The sequence below is a fragment of the Macaca thibetana genome, chromosome 6 (assembly GCF_024542745.1).
Source record: "Macaca thibetana thibetana isolate TM-01 chromosome 6, ASM2454274v1, whole genome shotgun sequence".
Taxonomy (NCBI): Eukaryota; Metazoa; Chordata; class Mammalia; order Primates; family Cercopithecidae; genus Macaca; species Macaca thibetana.
The window spans coordinates 19,044,004-19,058,585 of record NC_065583.1 but is presented as its reverse complement, the minus strand read 5'-3'; positions in this window follow the sequence as shown (position 1 = coordinate 19,058,585).

Genomic DNA, 14,582 nt, shown 5'->3' with positions numbered 1-14,582 from the left:
CAAATACAATACTTAATTAAGCCTCAGACTTCATCATTCTTGAACTCTCTGCACATTTAACATTTCATCCATCTTGACTGAATAATTTTCCTCACTTGACTTTCAGGACACCACATACACCTAGGTTTTCTTCTGCCTCACTTGTCATTCTTCCATCTTCTTTGCTTATTTCACCACACATCCCCGACCACTAAACAAAGCTCACTTTTAAGCTATCTATGATTATTGTTGCATTGATTTGTTTGTAACTATATTATTTCAAAATACTATTTAAAAATAGTATCTCCCAAATTTATTCTTCTTATCAAACTTATCCTATGAACTTTCATTCTTAAATGTTCAACTGCTTATCAGACATCTATCTCTACTTGTATGTATAATAATAGACATCTCAAAATTATAGTATATCAATCTAAGCTTTTCCACTCCTCATTCCCCCAAATTTACTCCTCACACAATCTTATCCATTTCAGTTAATGGAAATGTAATCCTTTCCGTTGCTAAGGCCAAACCTTTGGATTCATTCCTGACTTTCAATCAACCAGCATTATCTATTGGCTCTATTTTCCAATATCTTCAGAAAACTCATTACCTCTACTACTGCTCTGGTCCAAGTCAAGAGTATCTCTTGCCTGGGTAATGTCCATAGCCATCTAAGTGTTTTGCTATCTTTAGCTACCCCACAATTTCTTAATAGTGAAATAGTTAATTATTTACACAGAGTCTAGTGATGTTTTGAAATGTACCTCAAAACATATCATGTCTAAACCACCAATGACTGCCTATTTTACTCGGAGTCAAAACCAAAACCCATCCAATGACTTAAAATATGATCTCACCTACATGATCTCACCTCTCATTGCATAAAGGTATATTCAGGTTCATTCCTCTGCCTGGAACATTCTTCTTCAGGATATTTGATATTCATGTATCAATTTCATTCTTCATCTCAGTCAGGGCTTAGGTCAAATATCATGTTTCCATTGAGTTCTTTTCTGCCTTTCATTTTGAAAAGTGCCTATATTTCCTTTTTTCCTACATTATATTCCTCTATACCACTGATCATTATCTACACATCAGTATCTATATCTGTAGCTATCTAATCTACCTATATAGCATTTACGTGTTAATTATTTCTTTTCCTGAAGACAGGGATTTCTTTTTGTCTGTTTTAGTAGCTACTGAGTCCGACATCAGGTAAATATTCAATGAATATTTTAAATGAGTTAATGAATAAATGAATGGATCAGTTTTACTGAGGTTAAAATACTGTAGAACATTAAAATTATAGTGGAAATTTTCAAAATTACTTATGTATAATTTACCTATATAAGAGTAGAGGAGGCAAATATTAAAACTGATAGAGAGTGTGTGAGGTATGAAAAACAGGACTGTGTCCCTGCCCAGGTAGGTAGTGAAAGGCTCATATCACCTATTTTGCCTTCTTTTCCTGTCATAGCTGTCTCTCACAGAAGCAGCGATAAGGTAGATGCTTTTGTACAGTTCCTGGACATAGGGTATAAATAACATTAAACCACATTGTGAGTAATTTATGCCCTTTTTATTATCTGTGATTCCTCCTTTTAAAATCATGCTTTTTTAACTAAGAGAGTGAATCCTTCTGACTCATAATCTTCAAGAAGCAGCCATATTTATAGGTAAGATTTAACAATATTGTGGTTTTACTATACTAATACGATGTATATTTTCTTTTCAGAGCAAAAGGTGTCTTCTCTTAAAATACATTTATTTAATAAATCAGTAAATTGATGTAAAAAGAAATATTTAAAATTAGCAAGATTTTGATGTGCAAGTATGGCAAAATAATGAAAGTGATACATGAGTAAGTGTATATTTTGAAATTTTAATTGAGTAAGCAAATGACTAAATTTGAGAAAATGGCAAGGTTCTATCCATCCAGGATTAGAACATTTACACAATAATATTGTCTTAGCCTTATCATAAAACTTTAAAAAAGACTGGCTTGAAATAAAATCTCTTTAACCTTCCTATCAATTCCGTGAGGCACAGCAAGTAGGCTATTAGAATTAGTTAATACATATCTAATTAATGAGCCTGATACTTGAACATCTGCATATTGCTCCTCATTTATTTTCCTTCTCGTGCAAAAACTTTCTCAACAGTCAAATTATATATAATAGAGCCAATTAGTAGAGAAGCCTGAACTTCTTGTGAGAAGACTTGGTTAGCTTAACATTAAACCTGATTTTCTTACTTTATCTCTTTCCATTTCTCTTTTTCCACTGCCAGTCTAAGTACAGTAACCATGGTTACATATTAAAACAAAGAGCCAAGGTAAAGCTATGACAAAAATAATAGGACTAGGTTTGGGAGGTCATTTACTAATTGTCAACCCTGGGGAGACTAGGGGACTTGAACAAAATTTCCAGAAATTGAAATCATTTCCAGATGTCTCCTCTACACAACCTTACTTGGAGGTGGATGGTTATCACTGTCCCTCATTTTTTAATATGGTCTCACTTCCTCTAATTCCTTTCTAATACCATTTCTCCTTTCAGAAATTGCTACCATTGCTCTCCACCGATTCGTGCTTCAAACTCCAAATAAAATCCCAATTTTCAATGAAGGCTTCTGAGATTACTGTTGCCACCATCAGTCTCTTGTAGTGCTCTTTTAAATGTCATTTTCTCAAACACACAACTAACATTTGGTTTTTAAAATGGCCATTTACCAGTTTTCTGTTGCACAAAATTAGCAGTTTATTATACACAATTTCATCCTCAATAATCATTTTATATATTTAAAATGTCCTTTTTGGGGTCTACAGGTGGTATTATATTTCTTTTAATATCTACTGGTCCCAGAATATGTATGTATATACTTATACATTTCATGATTTTGTAAACCATTTGGAACAGAAATGTCAACAACTTACATGTTCTAATTACATAAGAGAATGCCTGCATGTGATTTGAAATTTCTGCCCTTGCTGATGAAAGGCTTGCATTTAATAAATATCCAGCCGTGACAGCTAAAATTAACACATCTTTCTGTAACGTTAAGTAGAATGCTCCACAAGGCTGCACTGGAGTGGAATGTAGAATTTGCCAATTTTAAAACCTTTAGGAAAATAGGGTACCTTTTTAGCTGCAATTGATGGGACCATCAGTGTGCCAAACATCATAGGACTTTGTTTTGCTGAATTTATAAATATTATGTAATTATCATTGTAGCAATGAAAGTTATCATTCAGTAGTAGGCTTACTGCAATGCTAGGCACCTAAGATATTTAAATGTGCTATGCCAACTCTGTGATGTAAGTATGGTTGTTACCCAAAATTTACAAATCAGGAACTGAGGCCCTTTTAGTATGTAAAAGACATAGAAATAGAACTCAGTCTGGTCCATTTCAAAGTTTACACATTGAAGCATTAAGATATTTTTCAGTTAAAACAACAATAACAACAAAGTAATCACAGCGAATGGATATAATCCAGAGTCACCCATTAGGTCCAAATCAATTAGCTTAAACCCCACCTTAGGAAAACATACCCTATACACATAACCCCTATAGCCAGAAACCTCTCAATCTCAGGGAAGGCCTCCTTTTCCTTGACCTGCTTTTTATTTCTCATACTTTTTCTGCCTTGGCAGATCCTATTTTGTTCCTCTTGTCTAGTACTTGATTTCCTGCAGCAGTGCTTGATCTCATCTATATCCTTTTTTGCTGGATTTCAGATACATATCTCAATACCACTCCTTACCAATATACCTATGGTATATTCCCTACTGAATAGAAACTAACTGTCCCCATATATTCTGGTGGTCATAATTCCTCAAGATGGCATAACACCTAGATTGCTACTTTCCATGAGGAGGCCTCTACCTGTTCATCAGTCCAACAGACATTCTATAAGTTTCTACTATGTATCATAGTTTCAGCAATTATGAAAGGCATCAAATGTTACAAGGGAGCTGCTACCATCATGGAATCTACACTGTATTTTGAATTGTGAAGGTTTCCTGTTGCTGTTGTAACAAATTGTCACAAACTTAGTAGCTGAAACATCATTAGTTTATTACATTACAGTTCTGTAGTCTGGGAGTTTGGCATGAGTCTTCTGGGCTAAAAATCAAGGTGCAAGCATTACTCTCTGAAGGTTCTCTGGGAGTTTCTCTTTCTTCACCTTTTCAGCTTCTGGAGGCTGCCCACATTTCTTGGCGTGTGATCTTCTTCCACCTTCAAAACTATCAACTTTGCATCTGTCTGTGTCTATCTTCTGTAGTAACATCTCCCTATAACTCCCCTCTTTTGTATCCCTTTTCCACATTTTAAATCCTTTGTGTTCACTTTGGGAGGCTGAGGCAGGCAGATCACTTGAGGTCAGGCGTTCAAGACCAGCCAGGTCAACGTGGTGAAACACTGTCTCTACTACAAATACAAAAATTAGCCGGGGTAGTGGCACGTGCCTCTAATCCCAGCTACTAGGGAGGCTGAGGCAGGAGAATTGCTTGAACCCAGAAGGCAGAGGTTGCAGTGAGCCAAGATCAGGCCACTGCACTCCAGCCTGGAAGACAAAGCGAGACACCCTCTCAAATAAATAAATAAATAAATAAATAAAATTCCTTTGTGTTTATACCAGGTCAGTTGGATAATTCATGATAATCTCCCTATTTCAAGGTCAACTGGTAGCAATCTTAATTTTATCTGCAACCTTAATTCAATTGTTCCATCTAACTTAACATATACATGGATTCCAGGGATTAAGAAAAATACAATTCGCGTGTGGAGGATTAAGAAAAATACAAAATCAGGCATGATTTTGTTTATCATAGAAGGTGAAAAGGACATCAGAGAAAGAGAGATCTATGAGAAGCAAAGCAGAGAGTATGGAAAGCACAGATAATGTGTGGAGAATAGTTGTAAATGGAAGTCCTACCTCATGTTTCATGAAGACATCTTGCAAATGTAGATAACTAATAAGATTGCAAGATTGTATGAGCATTTGTTTCCAGTGGCTTCATTTTCCAAAGTAAGTTATAAAATATTAATAAATACCTAACTATGACAGACAAAGGGGAGCATATGAGTAAGGGGAAGATGAGAAGGAAAAGAGAGAGAAATGAAAGGCCTCAAATGCTAATAGCCCAAATTGAAATTAGCAGATTCACTTCAGCCTAAAATGTCAGTCCTGACATTTTTCTTGTAGCTTCAGAATATCCATTCAACTCTTAGAAGGTGGATTCTCTTCAACTTTCACTCAGGAGTAGGGCTGGGGTGTAGAAGGGGTTACTTAGAGAGATGCCAGCTTTAGCCCTCCTGATGTCCAGGCATGGAACATCTGTTTTAGGTCCAATTAAAGGTCTTTGGCTGGAGTCAAGAAATAGATTATTGGGCTCTAAGACAAACAGTGTGGAATTACATTTGTGATGAACCATACATTTTTCAGAGTACTTACGGTGAAAGATTATATAATAAAAAGTTATAATCTTTTTAAAAATTTTATTTAAATTTAAATTTAAATTTTATTTAAATTTAAAATTTTAAATTTTATTTTAGGTTCAGGAGTACATGTGCAGGTTTGTTATGTAGGTAAACTGCACATCATGGGGGTTTGTTGTACAGATTATTTTGCCACCCAGGTAATGAGCACAGTACCAAATAGGTAGTTTTTTCAATCCTGTGACTACTACCACCCTCCACCTCCAAGTAGCCCCCAGTGTCTGCTGTTCCTTTCATTGTGTCTATGTCTACTCAATATTTAGCTTCCATATATAAGAGAACATGTGGTATTTTACTTTTTGTTCCTGCATTAATTCACTTAGGATCATGGCCTGCAGTTCCATGTATGTTGCTGCAAAGGACCATGACTTCATTTTTTTTTTAATGACTGTGTAATATTCCATGATGTATATGTACCACATTTTCTTCCACCAGTCTACCATTGATGGGCATTTAGATTGATTTTATGGCTTTGTTCCTGTGATAGAGCTCCAATGAACATATGAGTGTCTGTGCCTTTATGGTTGAATGATTTATATTCCTTTGGGTATGTACCCAACAATAAAATTGCTGGGTTGAAGGGTAGTTCTATTTTAAGTTCTTTGAGAAATCGCCAAACTGCTTTCCACAATGGCTGAATTAATTTACATTCCCACGACCAGTGTATAAGCATTCCCTTTTCTCCACAACCTCAACAGCATCTGTTATTTTTTTACTTTTTAATAATAATCATTCTGACTGGTGTGAGATAATATTTCATTGGGGTTTTGATTTGCATTTCTCTAATGCAGCAGTTTCCAACCTTTTGGGCACCAGAGAGCAGTTTTGTGGATGACAATGTTTTCATGGATGAGGTGGGATGGTTTCGGGATAAAATTGTTCCACCTCAGATCATCAGGCATTAGATTCTCATAAGGAGTGGAGTGCACAACCTAGATCCCTTGTGCAGTTCACAATAGCATTCATACTCCCATGAGAATCTAATGCTACAGACTGCTAGTCATAATACCACAATTACTATGTGCCAGAAGCCATTTATTGCAAATATTTTCTATATGTTTTCTGACTGAATCTTCATAAAAGCCTTAGATCACAGATCACTGTGAAGATTAGGTGAAGGAATATATATATAAAGTCTTAGGCATAGGGTCTGATCAATAATCAGTTTTCAAAAACTGTTAGCTAAAATTTAATATTTTTCATCAAAACAGTTAGAGTTCAATATTTTCAATGCCTCAGTGTTTGGGTATTTAATAAAAATGAATAGCCCCTCAATAACCAGGAAGATATTATTAACAGCATAGTAAGTTATTCTGACCTTGTGTGGCTCATTTTCTTCCCTGTGGACTCTTCTCAGTATGCACAAGCATTTGTTAACATTTCCCAAGAGTAGACAGCTTGCTTAATTTTCTTCCTATGGCATCACAATTATTCCATAACTAGAATTTTTAAGTGAGGGGTCTTAAGTGACTGAGTTATAATGATCAGACATTTCAAAGCACCCATCAAAGCAATCTGGGCTCTGCGAAAAGCTGAAGGCATTAATGTAATGGCCTCCCTACGGAGAGAAGAACAACATGAGAAAGAGACACATTTTCTTTATGTTTTCAAATAAAGCATCCAATTTGCAGAAGTCCAGAACACTATAGAAGGATGTCATTCTTTTGATTTGGAGTATAGAACAATCGGGCAGTGGAAGCACACTGACATACCTCAGGTGGGTTCATGTCAGAGAGACCAGCTGAAGAGCTGTAGGAAGGCAGGAGACAAAACCTGAGGCAAACAGCAAATGAGTCTAAGTATCTTTGAAAAAAGTGCTGCATACTATAGCAAAACTTGAAAAAAAAATAGGTATCTCTTTAATTTTTGAAATTAACTGCATTAATTGCCATTATAATTTATCAATCATCAAAGCCAGCTTGTGGAATAGAGCTTGGGGTGCTGTTCTTCAAAGTGCTTCAGCAATTCTCAGGATTTAGCATTGCCTTAAGCCAAAGTCACCATAGATGTCCCAACTGCTATTTTAGTGTAAACTTAAAATATTAATGGTGCTGAAGAGCAATATTGCCTTTGGACAACCATCTATCATGTACTCCCTTATTTTATTGTCCAGATAACTGAAATACTTCAATAATGAAATGGAAAATAGTGGAGCAGGAAACCAGATTTTTCACTCCTTTCCACTCCACATTTTTCATGAAAGTTGAACTATCAAGCTCTTTTTCCAGCCCAGGCTTCGTTATGATCCCCTGGGTACATATCATGCCCTGAATCTCGTTCCAAAGTGTTCCTGACAACTCTTTCTCTTCCAGCTCTGCAATCTGAGGGCAAAATTCCAGAACCTCCTTTTATACATTGTATAAGAAAAGCAATCATTTCACGTAGTAGGAAAGCCACCTGAGTAATAAAATACTCAACTTCATATATTTAAGTACAATGATGCTAGCCTTTACATGACCAGTGAAGAAATAGTTTCTTGTTTTTTAGCTTGTTTTGACACCCTATTTTACTTAGTTTTATGACACTATTAGCTAAATTCATAAGTGTGCCAATAATAATAATAAAAATAGTTGAGAAATCATTCTTTAAATCAAAAGACATAAAATAACTAACCAGTCCAACTTGGGTGAAAAATGCTACACTCTGTCATCTATTGATTTAACATTTTATTCAACTGTCTTTATGTATATTACATATATATTACATATGTAACAATAATAACAAAAACAACATCACTGAAAATTTACAGGGCGATCTGGCAAGATGGCTGAATAGGAACAGCTCCAGTCTGCAGCTCCCAGTGATACCAATGCAGAAGTTGGGCAATTTCTGCATTTCCAACTGAGGTACCCTGTTCATCTCATTGGGACTGATTAGGCAGTGAGTGCAGCCCATGGAGGGCTAGCAGAAGCAGGGTGGGGCATTGCCTCACCCAGGAAGTACAAGGAACAGGGGGGCATCCCTTTCCCAGCCAAGGGAAGCCATGAGGGACTGTGCTATCCAGCCTGGACACTACATCTTTCTCACGGTTTTTGCAATCTTCAGATCAGGAGATTCCCTCATGTGCCTACACCATCAGGGACCTGGGTTTAGAAACTGTGCATTTCTTTGGGCAGAGACTGAGCTAGCTACAAGAGTTTGTTGTTGTTGTTGTTGTTTTGTTTTTTGTTCTTTTTTTTTTATATACCCCAGTGGCACCTGGAACTCCAGAGAGACAGAACCATTCACTCCCCTGGAAATGGGGCTGAAGCTAGGGAGTCAAGTGGCCCCATTCCCACGGGGCCCAACAAGCTAAGAATCACAGGCTTGAAATTCTCACTACCTGCACAGCAGTCTGAAGTTGACCTGGGATGATAAAGCTTGGTGGGGGGATCAGTTCACCATTACTGAGGTTTGAATAGGTGGTTTTCCCCTGAGAGTGCCAAAGAGGCCTGGAAATTTGGACTGGGTGGAACTCAACACAACACAGAAAAGCAGCTGTGGCCAGACTGCCTCTCTGTCCCATCTGCTATTCCTCTTCACTGGGCAGGGCATCTCTGAGAGAAAGGCAGCAGCCCCAGTCAGGGGCTTATAGGTAAATCTCCCATCTCCCTGGAACAGAGCACCTGGGGGAAGGAGCGGCTGTGGGTGCAGCTTCAGCAGACTTAAACATTCTTGCCTGCCTGCTCTGAAGAGAACAGCAGATCCTGACAAGGAGGGTTCTCCCAGCAGAACACTTGAGCCCTAATAAGGGACAGGCTGCCTCCTTAAGTGAGTTTCAGACCCCCATGCTTCCTAACTGAGAGAAACCTCCCAACAGGAGTTGACAGACACCTCATACAGGAGAGCTCTGGCTGGCATCAGGCCAGTGCCCCTCTGGGATAAAGTTTCCAGAGGAAGGAGCAGACATCAATCTTTGCTATTCTGCAGCCTCTGCTGGTGATACCCAGGCAAATAGGGTGTGGAGTGGACCTCCAGCAAACTGCAGCAGACCTGCAAATGAGGGGCCTGACTGTTAGAAGAAAAATTAACAAACAGAAAGCATTAACATCAGCATCAATAAAAAGGACCCTCACACAGAAATCTCATCCAAAGGTAATCAGCCTCAAAGATCAAAGGTAGATAAATCCATGAAGTTGAAGAAAAAACAGCCCCAAAATGCTGAAAATTCCAAACATCAGAATGCCTCTTCTCCTCCAAATGATCGCAACTCCTCTCCAGCAAGGGCACAAAACTGGATGGAGAATGAGTTTGATGAATTGACGGAAGTAGGCTTCAGAAGGTGGGTAATAACAAACACCTCAGAGCTAGAGGAGCATGTTGTAACCCAATACAAGGAAGCTAAGAATCTTGAAAAAAGGTTGCAAGAACTGCTAACTAGAATAATCAGTTTAGAGAAGAACACAAATGACCCGATAGAGCTGAAAAACAACACAGGATGAGAACTTCGTGAAACATACACAAGTATTAATAGCCAAATCGATCAAGTGGAAGAAAGCATATCAGAGATTGAAGATCAACTTACTAAAATAAGGTATGAAGACAAGATTAGAGAAAAAGGAATGAAAAGGAATGAACAAAGCCTCCAAGAAATATGGTATTATGTGAAAAGACCAAACCTATGATTGATTGGGGTCCCTGAAAGTGATGGGGAGTATAGAACCAACTTGAAAAACACACTTCAAGATATTATCCAGGAGACCTTACCCAACCTAGCAAAACAGGCCAACATTCAAATTCAAGAAATACAGAAACACCACTAAGATATTCCTCAAGAAGAGCAACTCCAAGACACATAATCATCAGATTCTCCAAGGTTGAAATGAAGGAAAAAAGGTTAAGGACAGCCAGAGAGAAAGGTGAGGTTACTGACAAAAGGAATCTCATAAGACTAACAGCAGATCTCTCTGCAGAAACCCTACAAGTTAGAAGAGTGTGGAGGCCAATATTCAACATTCTTAAAGAAAAGAATTTTCAACCCAGAATTTTATATCCAGCGAAACTAAGCTTCATAAGTGAAGGAAATAAAATCCTTTACAGACTAGCAAATGCTGAGGGATTTTGGCACCACCAGGCCTGCCTCCTGAAGGAAGCACTAAATATGGAAAGGAAAACCCAGTATCAGCCACTGCAATTTTGGTGCAAAAACACACCAAAATATGAAGACCAACAACAGTATGAAGAAACTACATCAACTATTGTGCAAAATAACCAGCTAGAATCATAATAACAGGATCAAATTCACACATAACAATACTAACCTTAAATGTCAATGAGTTAAATACCCCAATTAAAAGACACACACAGGCAAATTGGACAGAGTGAAGACCCACTGGTATGCTGTATTCAGGAGACCCATCTCACGTGCAAAGACACACACAGGCTCAAAATAAAGGGATAGAGGAAAATTTACCAAGCAAATCGAAAGCAAAAAAAAAAAAAAAGAAGCAGGGGTTGAAATCTTAGTCTCTGATAAAACAGACTTTAAACCAACAAACATCAAAATGGACAAAGAAGGGCATCACATAATGGTGAAGGGATCAATGCAACAAAAAGAGCTAACCATTCTAAATATAAATATATGTGCACCCAATAGGAGCACCCGTATGCATAAAGCAAGTTCTTAGAGACCTACAAAGAGACTTAGACTCCCACACAAAACAGTGGGAGATTTTAACACTCCACTATCAATATTAGACAATTCAACAAGACAGAAAATCAACAAGGATATTCAGGACTTCAACTCAACTATGGACCAAGCAGAACTAATAGACATCTACAGAATTCTCCACCCCAAACGAAAATGTGGTCTGAACAAACATTCAGACCACAGTGCAATCAAACTAGAACTCAGAATTAAGAAACTCACTCAAAACTGCACAAGTATATAGAAACTGAACAGCTTGCTCCTGAATGACTACTGGGTAAATAATGAAATTAAGGCTTAAGTTCTTTGAAACCAATGAGAACAAAGAGACAACATACCACAATCTACCAGACACAGCTAAAGCAGTGTTAAGAGGGAAATTTATAGCATTAAATGCTCACATCAGAAAACAGGAAAGGTCTAAAATCAACACCCTAACATCACGATTAAAAGAACTAGAGAAGAAAGAAAAAACAAATTCAAAAGCTAGCAGAAGACAAAAAATAACTAAGATTAGCACAGAACTGAAGGAGATAGAGACATGAGAAACCTTTCAAAAAATCAATGAATCCAGGAGCTGGTTCTTTGAAAAGATTAACAAAATAGATAGACTGCTAGTCAGACTAATAAAGAAGAAAATAGAGAACAATCAAATAGACACAGTAAAAAATGATAAAGGGGATATCACCACTGATCACACAGAAATACAAACTACAATCAAAGAACACTATAAACACCTCTATGCTAATATACTAGAAAATCTAGAAGAAATGGATAAATTCCTGGACACATACACCCTCCCAAGACTAAATCAGGAAGAAGTCAAATCTCTGAATAGACCAATAACAAGTTCTGAAATTGAGGCAGTAATTAATAGCCTACCAACCAAAAAAAAGCCCAGGACCAGAAGGATTCACAGTCGAATTCTACAAGAGGTACAATAAGGAGCTGGTACCATTCCTTCTGAAACTATTCCTAACAATAGAAAAAGAGCGACACCTCCCTAATTCATTTTATGAGGCCAGCACCATCCTGACACCAAAACCTGGCAGAGACACACACACACAAAGAGAAAATTTCAGGCCAATATCCCTGATGAACCTCAATGTGAAAATCCTCAATGAAATACTGGCAAACAGAATCCAGCAGCACATGAAAAAGATGATCCACTACATTCAAGCCAGCTTCATCTCTGGGATGCAAGGCTGGTTCAACATATGCAAATCAGTAAATGTAATCCATCACATGAACAGAACCAATGATAAAAACCACATGATTATCTCAATAGATGCAGAGAAGGCCTTTGATAAAATTCAACACTACTTTATGCTAAAAACTCTCAGTAAACTAGGTATTGATGGAATATATCTCAAAATAAGAAGAGCTATTTATGACAAACCCATAACCATTATCATACTGCCCATCATATTGAATGCCCATTCAGTATGATATCGGCCATGGATTTGTCATAAGGGATTGTCAAAGGGAATGCTCCCCATTCCCTTTGAAAACCAGCACAAGACAGGAATGCCCTTTCTCACTACTCCTATTCAACATAGTGCTGGAAGTTCTGGCCATAGCAATCAGGCAAGAGAAAGAAATAAAAAGTATTCAAATAGGAAAAGAGGAAGTCAAACTCTCTCCATTTGCAGATGACATGATTGTATATTTAGAAAAGCCCATCATCAGAGTCGCAAAACTCCTTAAGCTGATAAACAATTTCAGCAAATTCTCAGGATACAGAATCAGTGTGCAAAAATAACAAGCATTCTTATACACCAATAATAGACAAGCAGAGGGCCAAATCATGAGTGAACTCCCATTCACAAGTGCTATAAAGATAATAAAATACCTAGGAATACAACTTACAAGGGACATGAAGAACTTTTTCAAGGAGAACCAGAAACCACTGCTCAAGGAAATAAGAGAGGACACAAACAAATGGAAAAAATTCCATGCTCATGGATAGGAAGAATCAGTATCATGAAAATGGCCACACTGCCCAAAGTAATTTTTAGATTAAATGTTATTTCCATCAAGCTGCCATTGAATTTCTTCACAAAATTAGAAAAAAACTACTTTAAATGTCATATGGAACCAAAAAAGAGCCTGTATATCCAAGACAATACTAAGCAAAAATAACAAAGCTGGAGGCATCACACTACGTGACTTCAAACTAAGGCTACAGTAACCAAAACAGCATGGTACTGTTACCAAAACAGATATATAGACTAATGGAACATAACAGAGGTCTCAGAAATAACATTACACATCTAAAACCATCTGATCTTTGACAAACCTGACAAAAACAAGCAATAGGGACAGGATTCCCTATTTAATAAATGGTGCTGGGAAAACTGGCTAGCCATATGTAGAAAACAGAAACTGAACCCCTTCCTTACAACTTATATGAAAATTAACTCAAGATGGATTAAAGACTTAAACGTATAACAAAAACCATAAAAACCCCAGAAGAAAACCTAGGCAATACCATTAAGGACATAGGCATGGGCAAAAACTTCATGACTAAAACACCAAAAGCAATTCTAACAAAAGCCAAAATTGATAAATTGGATCTAATTAAACAAAAGAGCTTCTGCTCAGCAAAAGAAAGTATCATCAGAGTGAACAGGCAACCCACAAATGGGAGAAATTTTTTGCAATCTATCCATCTGACAAACGTCTAATATCCAGACTATACAAGGAACTTAAAAAAATTAAAAGAAAAAAACAAACAAACAAGTCCATCAAACAGTCAGTGAAGAAAAAAAGCTTATAATCACAGATCATTAGAGAAATGCAAACCAAAACCACAATGAGATACCACCTCATACCAGTTAGAATGATGATTATTAAAAAGTCTGGAAAGAACAAATGCTGGTGAGAATGCGGAGAAATAGGAATGCTTATACACTGTTGGTGGGAGTATAAATTAGTTCAACTATTGTGGAAGACAGTGTAGTGATTCCTCAAAGATCTAGAACCAGAAATACCATTTGACCCTGCAATCCCATTACTGGGTATATACCCAAAGATTATAAATTATTCTACTATAAAGACACACACATGCATGCATATGTTTATTGCAGCACTATTTACAATAGCAAAGACTTGGAACCAACCAAAATGCCCATCAATGATAGACTGGATAAAGAAAATGTAGCACATATACTCCATGGAATACTATGCAGCCATACAAAAGAATGAGCTCATGTCCTTTGCAGGGACATGGATGAAGCTGGAAACCACAATTCTCAGGAAACTATCACAGGAACAGAAAACCAAGCACTGCATGTTGTCACTCATAAGTGGAAGTTGAACAGTGAGAACACCTGGACACAGGGAGGGAAACATCGCATGCTGGAGCTTGTCAGAGGTTGGGAGAAAAGGGAGGGAGAACATTAGGACAAATACCTAATCCACGTGGGGCTTAAAACCTAGATGATGGGTTGACATGTGCAGCAAACCACC